At 47.6% G+C, this 11665-nt stretch overlaps 1 long non-coding RNA gene across 1 annotated transcript; it reads left to right on the forward strand.

Annotated features, from left to right (window-relative positions):
• The first annotated feature begins 201 nt into the window (after nucleotides 1-201).
• On the forward strand, nucleotides 202-9149 carry LOC125918603 (uncharacterized). The gene is made up of 3 exons (XR_007456507.1): nucleotides 202-510; nucleotides 804-864; nucleotides 3813-9149. It is a non-coding gene; the product is annotated as an uncharacterized LOC125918603 (long non-coding RNA).
• Nucleotides 9150-11665: the final 2516 nt, after the last annotated feature.

Here is an 11665-nt window from a genome sequence, read left to right on the forward strand (position 1 = left end):
TTCCCCCGGCCAGGCTCACACGTGAAGGCCACAGTGCAGAGAGGGAAACAAACAAACAAACAAACAAAGAACACGCGATCAGGAGTGCAAACACGGACAGGAAAAGTCTGGTCAGCTACGAAGGAAGGAGCCAAAACGGGGAACGAAGCCTGCTGCGTGGCCTGCCATGGTGGCCAGAAGCGAGAATCAGTGAAAACTGGTCATTCTTACTCTCCGTGGGCAAAAGTTTCAGCCAGGCCAAGGGCACATGAAGGAATCCAAGGCCGACTGCCAAAGACCGGAGGTAAAAAGACGCTGGAGGAGTTCAGAAGTTCAGGCAAATAAAAGAGGATTATCGTTCAAGGCTTCTGTGAACCAGAGAGAAGGTGAACTGACAGGCAGCCCTGGGCGTGGCCCGGGGCGGGGCGGGGCGGGGCGGGGCAGGGGTGAGGGGAGGAGAGCGGCCCTGAGCCGGAGCTCGGAGCTCTGCAGGGAGGTGTGTGCTTGCAGCTGGCAGGCGGGCCGCCTCAGGTAAGCCGATTGAGGCGGGCCGGGCTTGCTTCTCTCGAAGCGCTTCATCAACCAAATTAGCTCCTAAAAAAAGACCAGGCTGGAGAGGACGGTGGGCTGGAGGCAGGCAGCCTCCATTTTTCCAGTCCTGGAGAGAAAATTTCCTTCTGCCCTGGCCTTGCCATTTTTTTCTGCTGTGGGTAACAAAAAAAAATGTGTAAGTGCTAGATGTGTACGCGTAAACATGCATGCACTGCACAGATATACGCGTGCACGTGTACACAAATGTGTGAACACACACTTCCGTTTTACAGGAAACCGCGCTTGATTAGAAAAGGCTGCAGAGGGCCCTGTGGAACAAAGGAAGGCAAGGAGGTAGGACTGCGTTCCCCGCGGCCCCCCCCCCCTTCCGGGGACCCCCCTCCTTCCACGGAGTCTGGGGCGGTAGGAGATAATGAAAAAGATGGAGAGGTAGTAAGTGCGGAGTAGGCAGGGCGAATCAGGGAGTTAAATTACTGCCCAGGACGGGAGACAAATCTACAGGGAGATATTGACAGCGAGGAAGAGGGAGGGGAATCTTTGTAAATTAGGAGTGTGGGAGATCACATGGGGAGACACACACACACACACACACACACACACACACACTAAAAATAAAATCTAAAAAGGAGAGGTGAGGCAGGTCCTAATGAAAGGCTGAAGCCTGAAGGACCATGGAGGGAAGGGGAGGAAGTCAAAATAGTAATTTTCAATATTTGGTCATGGGGTTTTGATGCATTCTTAAAAATTGGAAATGACAGCCAAAAGTGAATTCAGGGATATATTTTTTAAAAGCACGATGTATTTGCTCTATTTCTCCCGATCTCTTTCTCTGTACACACACACGCACACACATGCATGCCCCCACACGCTCAAATATTCTTTTTCTGAAACATTTGCAGACATGATACTTCAGTGTGTATTTCCTAGGAGTAACAACATTCCCCTACTAGCCGGCAAAACCATTATCCTACCTAAGAAAACCAGTACTAATTCCATAGGATCTAATGGACAGTCATATCAGCAACGCTGATATGTGTTTTTGTTTTTGTGGTTTATTTGTTTTAACATCAGTCCAATCAAGGTCACCCACCACATGTGTTTATTTTGTCTCTTGGGAGCCTATAGACTTTTTAGCCCAACCTCATCATTTTGGGCATGAGAAAAATACTGTTGGGATAAGGTGATTTGCTCAAGGCCATTACACTGAGCACATGCTCCATTTTACTTAAGTGGGATTTGGTGGTTAAGATAGCTTTAGATTTTCAAATAATTTAGGGGCACCTGGGTGGCTCAGTCGGTCTAGCATCCAACTCTTGATTTCATCTCTGGTCATGATCTCACGGTTTGTGGGTTCGAGCCCCTCGTCGCCACTTGGGATTGTCTCTCTCTCCCTCTCTGTCCCTCTCCTGCACGCATATGTGCTCTATCTCAAAATAAATAAACTTTAAAAAGTTGTTTTATCAATGACAGGTATCAAAACTGTCATCTTAGTGCAGGGGTCACGACTCCTCTCGGCATGTGTCAGACAGCATATGGGACATGTGCATTCCGTAGCTTCCAGGAGCCCCACGATGACGGTGTGGGGAGCCTCAACCGTCCCTGTCACGCGGGAGAGGCTCAGAGCCCTTGGCCAGCCTGCCCGAGGGCCAGGGGCTGGCAGGAGACCCAGATGGGACTTCTCGGAAACTCTTTACCAACTTTCCTGCTCCGACACGCCAGAGCGCCCACACACGGTGCTGCTTCTGGGGGTATGTCAAGACATTATTTGTAAACTGCATGCAAGTTTTTTTTTTTTTATGTTTATTTATTTTTGAGAGAGAGAGAGCGAGAGAGAGCATGAGCAGGGGAGGGACAGAGAGAGGGAGACACAGAATCCAAAGCAGGTTCCAGGCTCTGAGCTGTCAGCACAGAGCCTGACGCAGGGTTCGAACCCACGAACCGTGAGATCACGACCTGAGCCGAAGTTGGACACCTAACCAACCGAGTCATCCAGGCGCCCCTGCATGCAACTTTTTGAGTGAAGTTTTAACAATAGGGGGGGGGTGCGCTCTCAGCAGCTAATTCAGTAGTTGGCCCTGGAGTCCTTCAGACGCCACTCTGAAGAGAGAAAAAATGGCAACTCGAGGTAAAATCTCTAGCCTTTGACGCTCCGGCCAGTGCAGCCTAATGGGGATTGCAGGCCACGTTTTGGCAACAAAAGGAGACTCTAGAACACTAGTAACACTAAGAGGAGGAACAGATTATGCAAACGAGAAATACTGTTTGTGTTACCAGGTAAATTATACGAAGGTGCCAGGAAGGTTAGGGTAGATACTATGCTTTATTTACCCTTCTGTTCCCAGGACTTTTTTTTTTTAGTTTTTTTTTTTTATTGTTGTTGTTTTAAAGTTTATTTATTTATTTGGAGAGCGAGAGAGAGAATGAGCTGGGGAGGGGCAGGGAGAGGGAGAGAGGATCCCAAGCAGGCTTCTGTCAACACAGAGCCCGATGCGGGGCTCGAATCCACGAACTGTGAGAACATGACCCGGGCTGAAGTCAAGAGTCGGGTGCTTAACCCCCGACCCACCCAGGCGGGCCCCCCACCCCGCCGCCCCTCCCCTCCCCCCCCCACCCCGTTCCCAGGATTTAATGAATAATTCAGAATACATGTAGGTATTCTGGTAATACTTAGTTTCAGCAAATGTTTCCTGAATGCATTCTGCGTGCCAGGTACTGTGCTGGTCCCTGCCCTGAGGTGAGAAACAGACAGGTTATTTCTACTGTGTTTGATACACAGAATGGGCAAGGGGGTGAGGACTTGGTGTCATGGGCGTGAAGGAAAATCACCTGATACAGGCTAGGGAGGGGGCAGGAAAGGCTCTCTGTTGAGGCTGAAGGGGAAGTAGCATTTCAGGTTTGCTGAACTGAATGGGTGAATTTTCTTCCAAGTAGCTTAAAGCCAGAAGGCACAGTAAACCATTTACACAGACCTTTCTTATTTGAATTGGCAAATGATATTTACAGTCCATGAGCTGCAAGAAACCGGTAGCCTGTGTGTAGGAAACCGAGGGACCAGGGCAGGGAGGTACACCCTTTTGCACCTTTTGAATGGTTGCCTCGTTTTTTTGAGTCATTAGAAATGAATGTACGTTCTCCACGTAAGGTCGCTGCAGGGAACGGACAGGGCAGGATGTAACCACATCATCCGCAGTTTAGTAAAATTTGAGGATGCCGTGGAATTGACATGGTCTAGGGAAGGGAACCATGATTTCCAGTCTGTGGCCCCTCTGGGCTTCTTCCAGGTCCAAAGATGGAGCCCCCGTTGGTGAAGCTATTGGAAGGAAAGAATGAGAGTGAACCGATTCATTAACAATCTTGGCAGCGTCTAAAAGAAAACCTCTACAGAAATGGAGAGAAAATCCGGCAACAGAAGAAGAGAAAAGAAGATTCTTGGGAATATGGCACATGCATCCCTGAAGCAATTAATCAGTGTTTTTCCACCCTTGGTTTCATATGGTGGTTGTGTTGCCCAGTGTGAACCACAGAAAGATTAGTTTTGATGAGGAAGTTTTGTTCAGGCCACGTGTCTAACCTGTGTACAGGAGGGTTAACAGTACTGTGTTAGAGAGCGTTTCAAGTGTGAATTTTTTTTTTGGAGTGATTTATTTTTTTTTTAATTTATTAATTAAAAAAAATGTTAATGTTTAGTTTTGAGAAAGAGTATTAATGGGGGAAGGGCAGAGAGAGAGAGAGGGAGAGAGAATCCCAAGCAGGATCCGCACCATCAGCGTGGAGCCTGATGCAGGGCTGGAACCCACACACCGTGAGATCATGACCTGAGCGGAAATGAAGAGTCAGATCCACCCAGGCGCCCCTGTGTGAGCATATTTTTTAAAAATACATACAAAAGAATAAATACAAGAAAATGCATACGGGAGTATTAGGAGAGAATCATGTAGGGAAGTCACTTTCCTGGTCAAGAATCCATAAATGCACTTCTTGTCCAGGTGTTTGAGGCCTTCTATAATCTTGCCAGCACGTGGTGCTATTTTAGGGAGGGAGATGGTGGCCGAGGAAGGAAAGAACATACTAGAACATACTGGAAAGACTTTGCGGGGGAGGTAGCAGGAGGAGAAGTTAGAGGCTGGGCAGTTGATTTATAAGAGTTGGTTGCACCGCTGGGTCTGGTATGTTTGGTGAGAATGGGGTAGTACTGGGGTCACCAATCTGGAGAGGATACTTTGGGCCATCCTGTGAAAAGCCTTTGTTAGCAGGCTGAGAAATTCGTACTCAACTAGAGTAGCCATTAGGACCCACCGAAGGCCTTCGAGCGGCAGAGTGACCCTGAAGCGTGTAATCTCAGAGCTGAAAGAAGACGTAAAGGCCTTTGCTTTCATGCCGAGTTTGACCTCTCTGTGCCTAGTGCGGGCTTGGCTCTTGCTTTCTCACTGCCGTGTGTGTTAAATGAGATGATACTTACAAAGCACTCAGCTCAGGGGTTCCCGTAGAATGAAGCTCAATAAACGTTGACCGATATGGTCACTGTCATCATGAATCTGGTTCCCATTTAGGAAGGTTTTCCTTAAGCCTCTTTCCACATTTGTCTTATGTGAGGACAGCCTTTTCTTCAGACGGAATATATCGCTGGTTTCTTCCCCCCACTCCTCATTTTTTTACCTTTCTTTTTTTTTTTTTTTTTAAGTTTTTATTTCTTGTGAGAGAGAGAGAACGAGCAGGGGAGGGTCAGAGGGGGCAGGGGAACAGAGAATCTGAAGCAGGCTGACAGCAGAGAGCCCAATGGTGCGGCTCAGACTCACCAATTGTGACCTGAGCTGAAACTGGGCAGTTAACCAACTGAGCCACCAAGGTGCCCCTCTTTTCCCATTCTAACTCTGATCCTTGTAAAGTGTGGTACACAGAACCCACTTGTGTGATTTCACCTGACCAGAGTTAAGCCTCTCCATTCTATCATTCTACAGACAATGACTGAATTGGAAGAAAAAAAAAAAGAACAAACACAAGAAACAAACTAAGATTTTTGTAGGCAGCCTCATCAGACTGAATAGAATACTGATTTATCAAAAAAAAATTTTTTTTAACGTTTAATTATTTTTGAGAGACCGAGAGAAACAGACCATGAGCAGGGGAGGGGCAGAGAAAGAGAGGGAGACACAGAATCGGAAGCAGGCTCCAGGCTCCGAGCTGTCAGCACAGAGCCCGACGCGGGGCTCGAACTCATGAACTGTGAGATCATGACCTGAGCCGAAGTCGGACGCTCAATCCACGGAGCCACCCAGGCGCCCCTGAATATAATACCGATGGAAATTCCTAAGCCATTCCCACATGCCCTCCTGCTGAGCTACAACCCTTTCCACTCTGCTTGCACTTGGCCCTGTACAAAGCCTCAGATTGCTTCATGATGACGTTTCCTCTTATTGTTGGGAACAATTGTCAAAGGCCTTGAAATGGGCAAAACAATCACTGAGTTTCTTTGAAGGGATTGCTGGGCGTTATCTGGCAGATTCTTCCGGGTTGCCTGCTTTGACAGAGGTCTGTGCCTTTCACTGTTTTCGACTAAACTATTTTGCGACTGTGAGTTATAGAAAGCCCATCGCAATGCAAATCTTGTCCACCGAGAAACAGAAATGAATTTTGTCCGGTGGACGTGCGATTGATTTCCACCCCATGAAAGAGGCTGCCAATCTTACATCTAGTAGCAAATTTATTTCACCATTTCTAATTGCTTTTATGTGAGTCTATTCTTTGGGTACTGCTTGAACCGGTAACATTTTGTAATATTTCACTGCCTCTGTGACCAATTAATGAATAGTTAATTGATGGACACATGTCTATTTTATATTTGTATAAGAACCCTGATTGTTGCTTAAAAATAATGTTTAGGGGTGCCAGGGTGGCTCAGTGAGTTGAGTGTCCAACTCTTGATTTTGGCTCAGTCATGATCTCATGGTTGTGGGATCGAGGCCCACATCGAGCCCCATGCTAAGCATGGAGCCTATTTGGGATTCTCTCTCTCTGTCTCTCTGAATCTCTTTCTCTCTCTTTCTCTCTGCCAAAAAGAAATAAACATTACAAAAAATCTTTAACGCTGATTTTCTCACGTCTTCACAGCTGGCGAGGCATGAACAGGGCAAAAATGGAAACTAAACAAACAGTAAAGACCCTGTTTGAGATTGAAATGGGTCTGCTAACCCGTATCTCTAAGTAAAGTTGTTCAACCAGTTACTAATCCATTTAATCATACTGATACCCTTCTACTTGCAAACAGGCTGTCCCTAAGTGTGATTTTCTTAAGTCCAAAGTGATTAAGAGGGGTTAAAACCTGCTGTCCCCAGTGATCATTCCCACCAAGGATGAGCAGAGGTCAGATTTTATAACTTTAAAATCAGTCATAGATTTCTCCTCCTTGCTCATTTACATTTTAATGGATACCCTTTGCCAGGATAGATTAGTTTTACCCACACTGAAAATCCTTAATGATCTTGTTGAATGGAACTGAGCAGGAGAAATATATTGCTCTGGAGAAGGGGAATTTGGGGGTTGGTTAGTAGAAACAGAATGTGTTAAGTGGGTAAAGTTAAGGCCTGTTACAGGCCGCCGAGACTTGGTGGAGGAACAGATACGGTGATGAGGAGGTGGCCGCAGTGATGGCATTTTTGGCTACATGACAATGAGCCCACTGAGAATGCCGTTGGGCTGAATGAATGGAGGAGACGGCATAAGGGACACCTCAATGGTGCCGGCGCTCTTCTCCCTGGAAACAGGGCCCTTCCCGCGTGCTCGTGATGTTATAATGATAAAGTAAGCAGGCGAATCTGGTCTCAAGCAAGCCTACATCTAGGGATGGCACCCTGGCAGAAGGAGAGGAGGGTTCAGCAGTCAGAGGACGAGATGCTGGACAGGAAAGAATGAGTTAGGAGAACAGGAACTGACGAGGCAGGCCGGGCGCTGGAGACCTTGGGTACTGCCTACCGGTAGCTTCTCCCAGTTTGGGTCGGTGGGTCTGAGTACATGATAGTCTGAAGTATGGCTCCACCATGCCTCACCATGGCCATCGGTGCACCAAAGCTACATCTGTTTAGAAGGAACAAGAGAGATGAGACAACAAGTCGTGGTTAGTGTGCAGGACATTCCTTAGCACTTGCTGCCTTCAAATGCAGAAACTGCTGACAATGGCGTTGTGATGCCCACTTGACCGCAGTTGATCGTGGGTGAAGCCGTCGAACTCTCACTCTGTCCGCATCTATGAAAGGTCTTCTGCTGAAAAGCTTCCGTGTTCTGTTTTAGCCCACACTCTCGACCTTCTCTCCGAGGATGATGAGAGAGGGACTTATTTAATGTCTTGCTAAAGTCCTAACTCGGTGAGTTTAATACTTTTTTCTAATTTACTGGGGTAGCTGTAGAAAGAAATTAAATTAACTGGGGCACCTGGGTGGTTCAGTAGGTTGAGCGTCCAACTTCGGTTCAGGTCATGAACTCATGGATGTGAGTTCGAGCCCCGCGTCGGGCTCTGTGCTGACAGCTCAGGGCCTGGAGCCTCCATGGATCCTGTGTCTCCGTCTCTCTCTGTTGCTCCCCCTCTTTCTCTCTCTCTCTCCCACTCTCTCTCAAAAATTAAGATTTAAAAAAATTTTTTTAAGAAAGAAAGAAATTAAGTTAATCTGACATAACACAGCTGTGCCTTAGAACGGTTAATTTGTCATCGGCGTGTAGGGTGTATGGAGGGGGAGAGAGAGGGCAGGAAGGAGTGTCAGGGAGATGGCACTTGTTGGCAGTTGTGCCCTTGACAATGGCAGTTGACTGTGTAAGAGGCTACAGGGGTGGAGAAGTATGAGCTGAGTGAAGGCTTCAGACAGAGCAACTGAAAGGCCATTGGCAGTCTTGGGGTGGAGGGGGCGAGCTGGATTAAGGAAGGAGTAGGTGGGTAGGGCATGGAGACAACGGGTGTAAACCAGTCATACGAGCGGATTGGTGTGAAGAGAAGGCGAGACGGGCTGGGTAGCGGGACTGGGAAGGAGGGTTGTTTTTAGAATTGGGGACTTTGGGGACAGTCATAAAAACAGGGAAGGAATGAATGAATCTGGAAAGACTGAAGACGTGAGCAGAGAAGGGAGAGAACTGGTGAAGTGGAACCCTGGGGAGGTTGGAAGGGGCGCCATCAGGAGCATGAGCACACGGAAGGAGGAGCCATGGGAAGGAAGGAGGACGCTTGTTTCTGAGAAGAAAGGTGACGGCTTGGATGGGCAGTCAGGAAAACGTAGGCGTAAAGTGAAGGCGTGTTGGAATAGGTCATTTCAGATGCTGTCAAAATTTTTTTAAGGCAAGGCAAACCTGAGGATGAGGAGTGGGGAGAGGTGGGGACCCAGTTAACCGCCCACTCGAGTGCCTTAATGTTGCCCTTGCTCCTTAGTGCCCTCAGGCCCTTGACCCTCCATTATGTCCAACCTGCTCAACTCTACTTCGGGGAGACAGATTTCCTGTGTTCGTGGCATTTACATTCCACTGAGGTTGTCAGACAGAAAGTAGTGGTGGTGACAATATGTTATTATTATAATAAAACAGAACTGTGAACAAATACGAGGCAGGGTAAGAGTATAGAGGATGCTGGAGAAAGGATAGTGGTTATCTCATGATGGAAGCATTACAGATAGTTTGTTTTTTTCTTTGTATTTTTCTCCGTTTGCTAAATTATTTGCAGTAAAATACACTCCTGTAATAGAAAAAATAAAAGTGATCTGGAGAAGTGTTCTATCAAGTTGGAGGTTTTAGACTTCTTTTCACATTCTACATAGTTTTTTTTTTAAGATTTTTAAAAAATTTATTTATTTTGTGAGAGAGAGAGAATTCCAAGCAGTCTCTGTGCTGTCAGCGCAAAGCCTGATGTGGGGATCAATCCCATGAACCGTGAGCCAAAACTAAGAGTCGGATGCTTAACTCACGGAGCCACCCAGGCGCCCTTGCCTAATTTGGTTCCGTTTTGTTTTGTTTTTTACAAAGTTCTCTTTCGTTTGTCGTTTCCTGATCCACCGTGTATGCTGAGTGAATTTCATGGGGAGAACAGGAAGGTTGAAAGGACAGGTGTGTCTTTATTTTTTTTTTATTTTTATTTTTTCAACGTTTTTTATTTATTTTTGGGACAGAGAGACACAGAGCATGAACGGGGGAGGGGCAGAGAGAGAGGGAGACACAGAATCGGAAACAGGCTCCAGGCTCCGAGCCATCAGCCCAGAGCCTGACGCGGGGCTCGAACTCACGGACCGCGAGATCGTGACCTGGCTGAAGTCGGACGCTTAACCGACTGCGCCACCCAGGCGCCCCAGGTGTGTCTTTATTTACCTTAGTGTGTAGGCAGAGTGTTAGAAACCGAAGGCTAATCAGATAGCTCTTGGGAAGATGTGGTTTGGCAGAGTGGCAAATAATGCCTTGGGCAGCTGGGGTCCCACCTGGTTTCCACTCCTCCTCGGTTTTTACGTGTCTGTCACCACAATTAAAAAGAGCACCTCCAGGATCGTCGGAATCCACAGCCTCCTCCATGGGTCCCGGTGGCCCAGCCTCGAGGCTCTGTCTCAGTGAGGATAATGGTTGACAGACCCCACCAGCAGAGCCTTGATGCCCGCCCAGGGCCACCGCGGGAAGGTCGTCTGCAGCCCCTGGCTCGGAGCCTGCGGCACCCGTCTGTAACTTGATTAGCAGTTAGAGAGCTCAGAGAGCCAAGTCAGGTAAAGGCGATAAGTGGATAAGAGGCCACTCTGGAATTCAGCATAGAAAATAAGAGGAATTGAAACCGTGTTATGGGAGAAACACCATAAGATGAGATGTTGGAGACAGATGCCGGGGCCAGAGAGTAACGTTCTGTAGGTTCTCGGCACTTCCTGCTGTTCGATCACTACGTGTCACTTGTTCAGATGTAGACGTTCTCCGGGCATCCTGTTTTTTTCCATCTCTCGAGATACTCTTCAGCACATTATCTCCCCGCCCAGTAGATTCCATGAGTAGATACAAGGATGAAAATGTTAATTCTGGGCTAGGGGTGCCAAGCTTAAGAAGACCCGGTTCCGGCCCTCAGGGGAACAGTGCGGTAGGAGGTTGGGCCCGGAGCCAGGAGAAGGACAAGACACGGGAGGCCGTGGACACGGGAATGTGGGCCCTAATGCAAGCGTAATTTCCATAAACTCTACAGTTCAAACATGCATGAGTTTTTAGTGTTGCGTTCATAGGGAGAATTGTCTTTGGGATATCATTAATTGAATCCATTCCACAACCTACCTTTTCGTAAGAGGACACCACTGACTGACTCACTGATGACACGCTGGTCAAGCACAGAGTGGGTCCCCCTGCCAGCTGTCAGCCCTGGACCCATACTCTAGTGCTGTGGAATTTAGAAGTCACATGAGTCGGGGGGGCACCTGGGTGGCTCAGCTGGTTAAGCATCTGGCTCTTGCTCTGGGCTCAGGTCATGATGTCACAGCTCATGAATTCGAGCCGACATCGGGCTCTGCGCTGACAGTGTGGAGCCTGCTTGGGGTTCCCTCTTCCCCTCTCTCTCTCTCTCTGCCCCTCCCCTGCTCCCACTCATGAGCTCTCTCTCTCTCTCTCTCTCTCTCTGTCTCTCAAAATAAATAAATAAACTTAAGAAAAAAAGTTGAGTGGATCAACTATGCAGTGAATTATTGTATTGTGGTTAGTGAACTGTAACACAAGAATAAGGGTTTACGTCCATGCATTTGTTTCCTGTTGCTGCCATAACAAATCGCCACAGGCCTGGTGGCTCAAAGCAACACAGATTTATTATCTTCCAGTCCTGGAGGTCAGGAGTCCGAAAGGAGCCCTAGGGGGCTGAAATCCAGACATCATCAGGGTTGCTTTCCTTCCAGAAGCTCCGGAGGAGAATCTGGTTTTTTAGCTCTTCCAGCTTCTAGAGGCTGCCCACATTCCCTGACTCCCGGTCCCTTCCTCCTTCTCAAAGCACATTGCTTCAGTCTCTGCTTCTGTCCTCACTTCTCTTTTTCCTGACTGACCCTCTTGCCTCCCTCTTTATTTCCATTGTCATTTAAAATTTGTTTTCTTTAAATTTTTTTTTTTTTTTTTTGAGAGAGAGAGGAAGAGAGAGAGAGAGACAGTGTGAGCAAAGGAGGGG

This window comes from Panthera uncia, chromosome B4 (genome assembly GCF_023721935.1).
Source record: "Panthera uncia isolate 11264 chromosome B4, Puncia_PCG_1.0, whole genome shotgun sequence".
Lineage (NCBI taxonomy): Eukaryota > Metazoa > Chordata > Mammalia > Carnivora > Felidae > Panthera > Panthera uncia.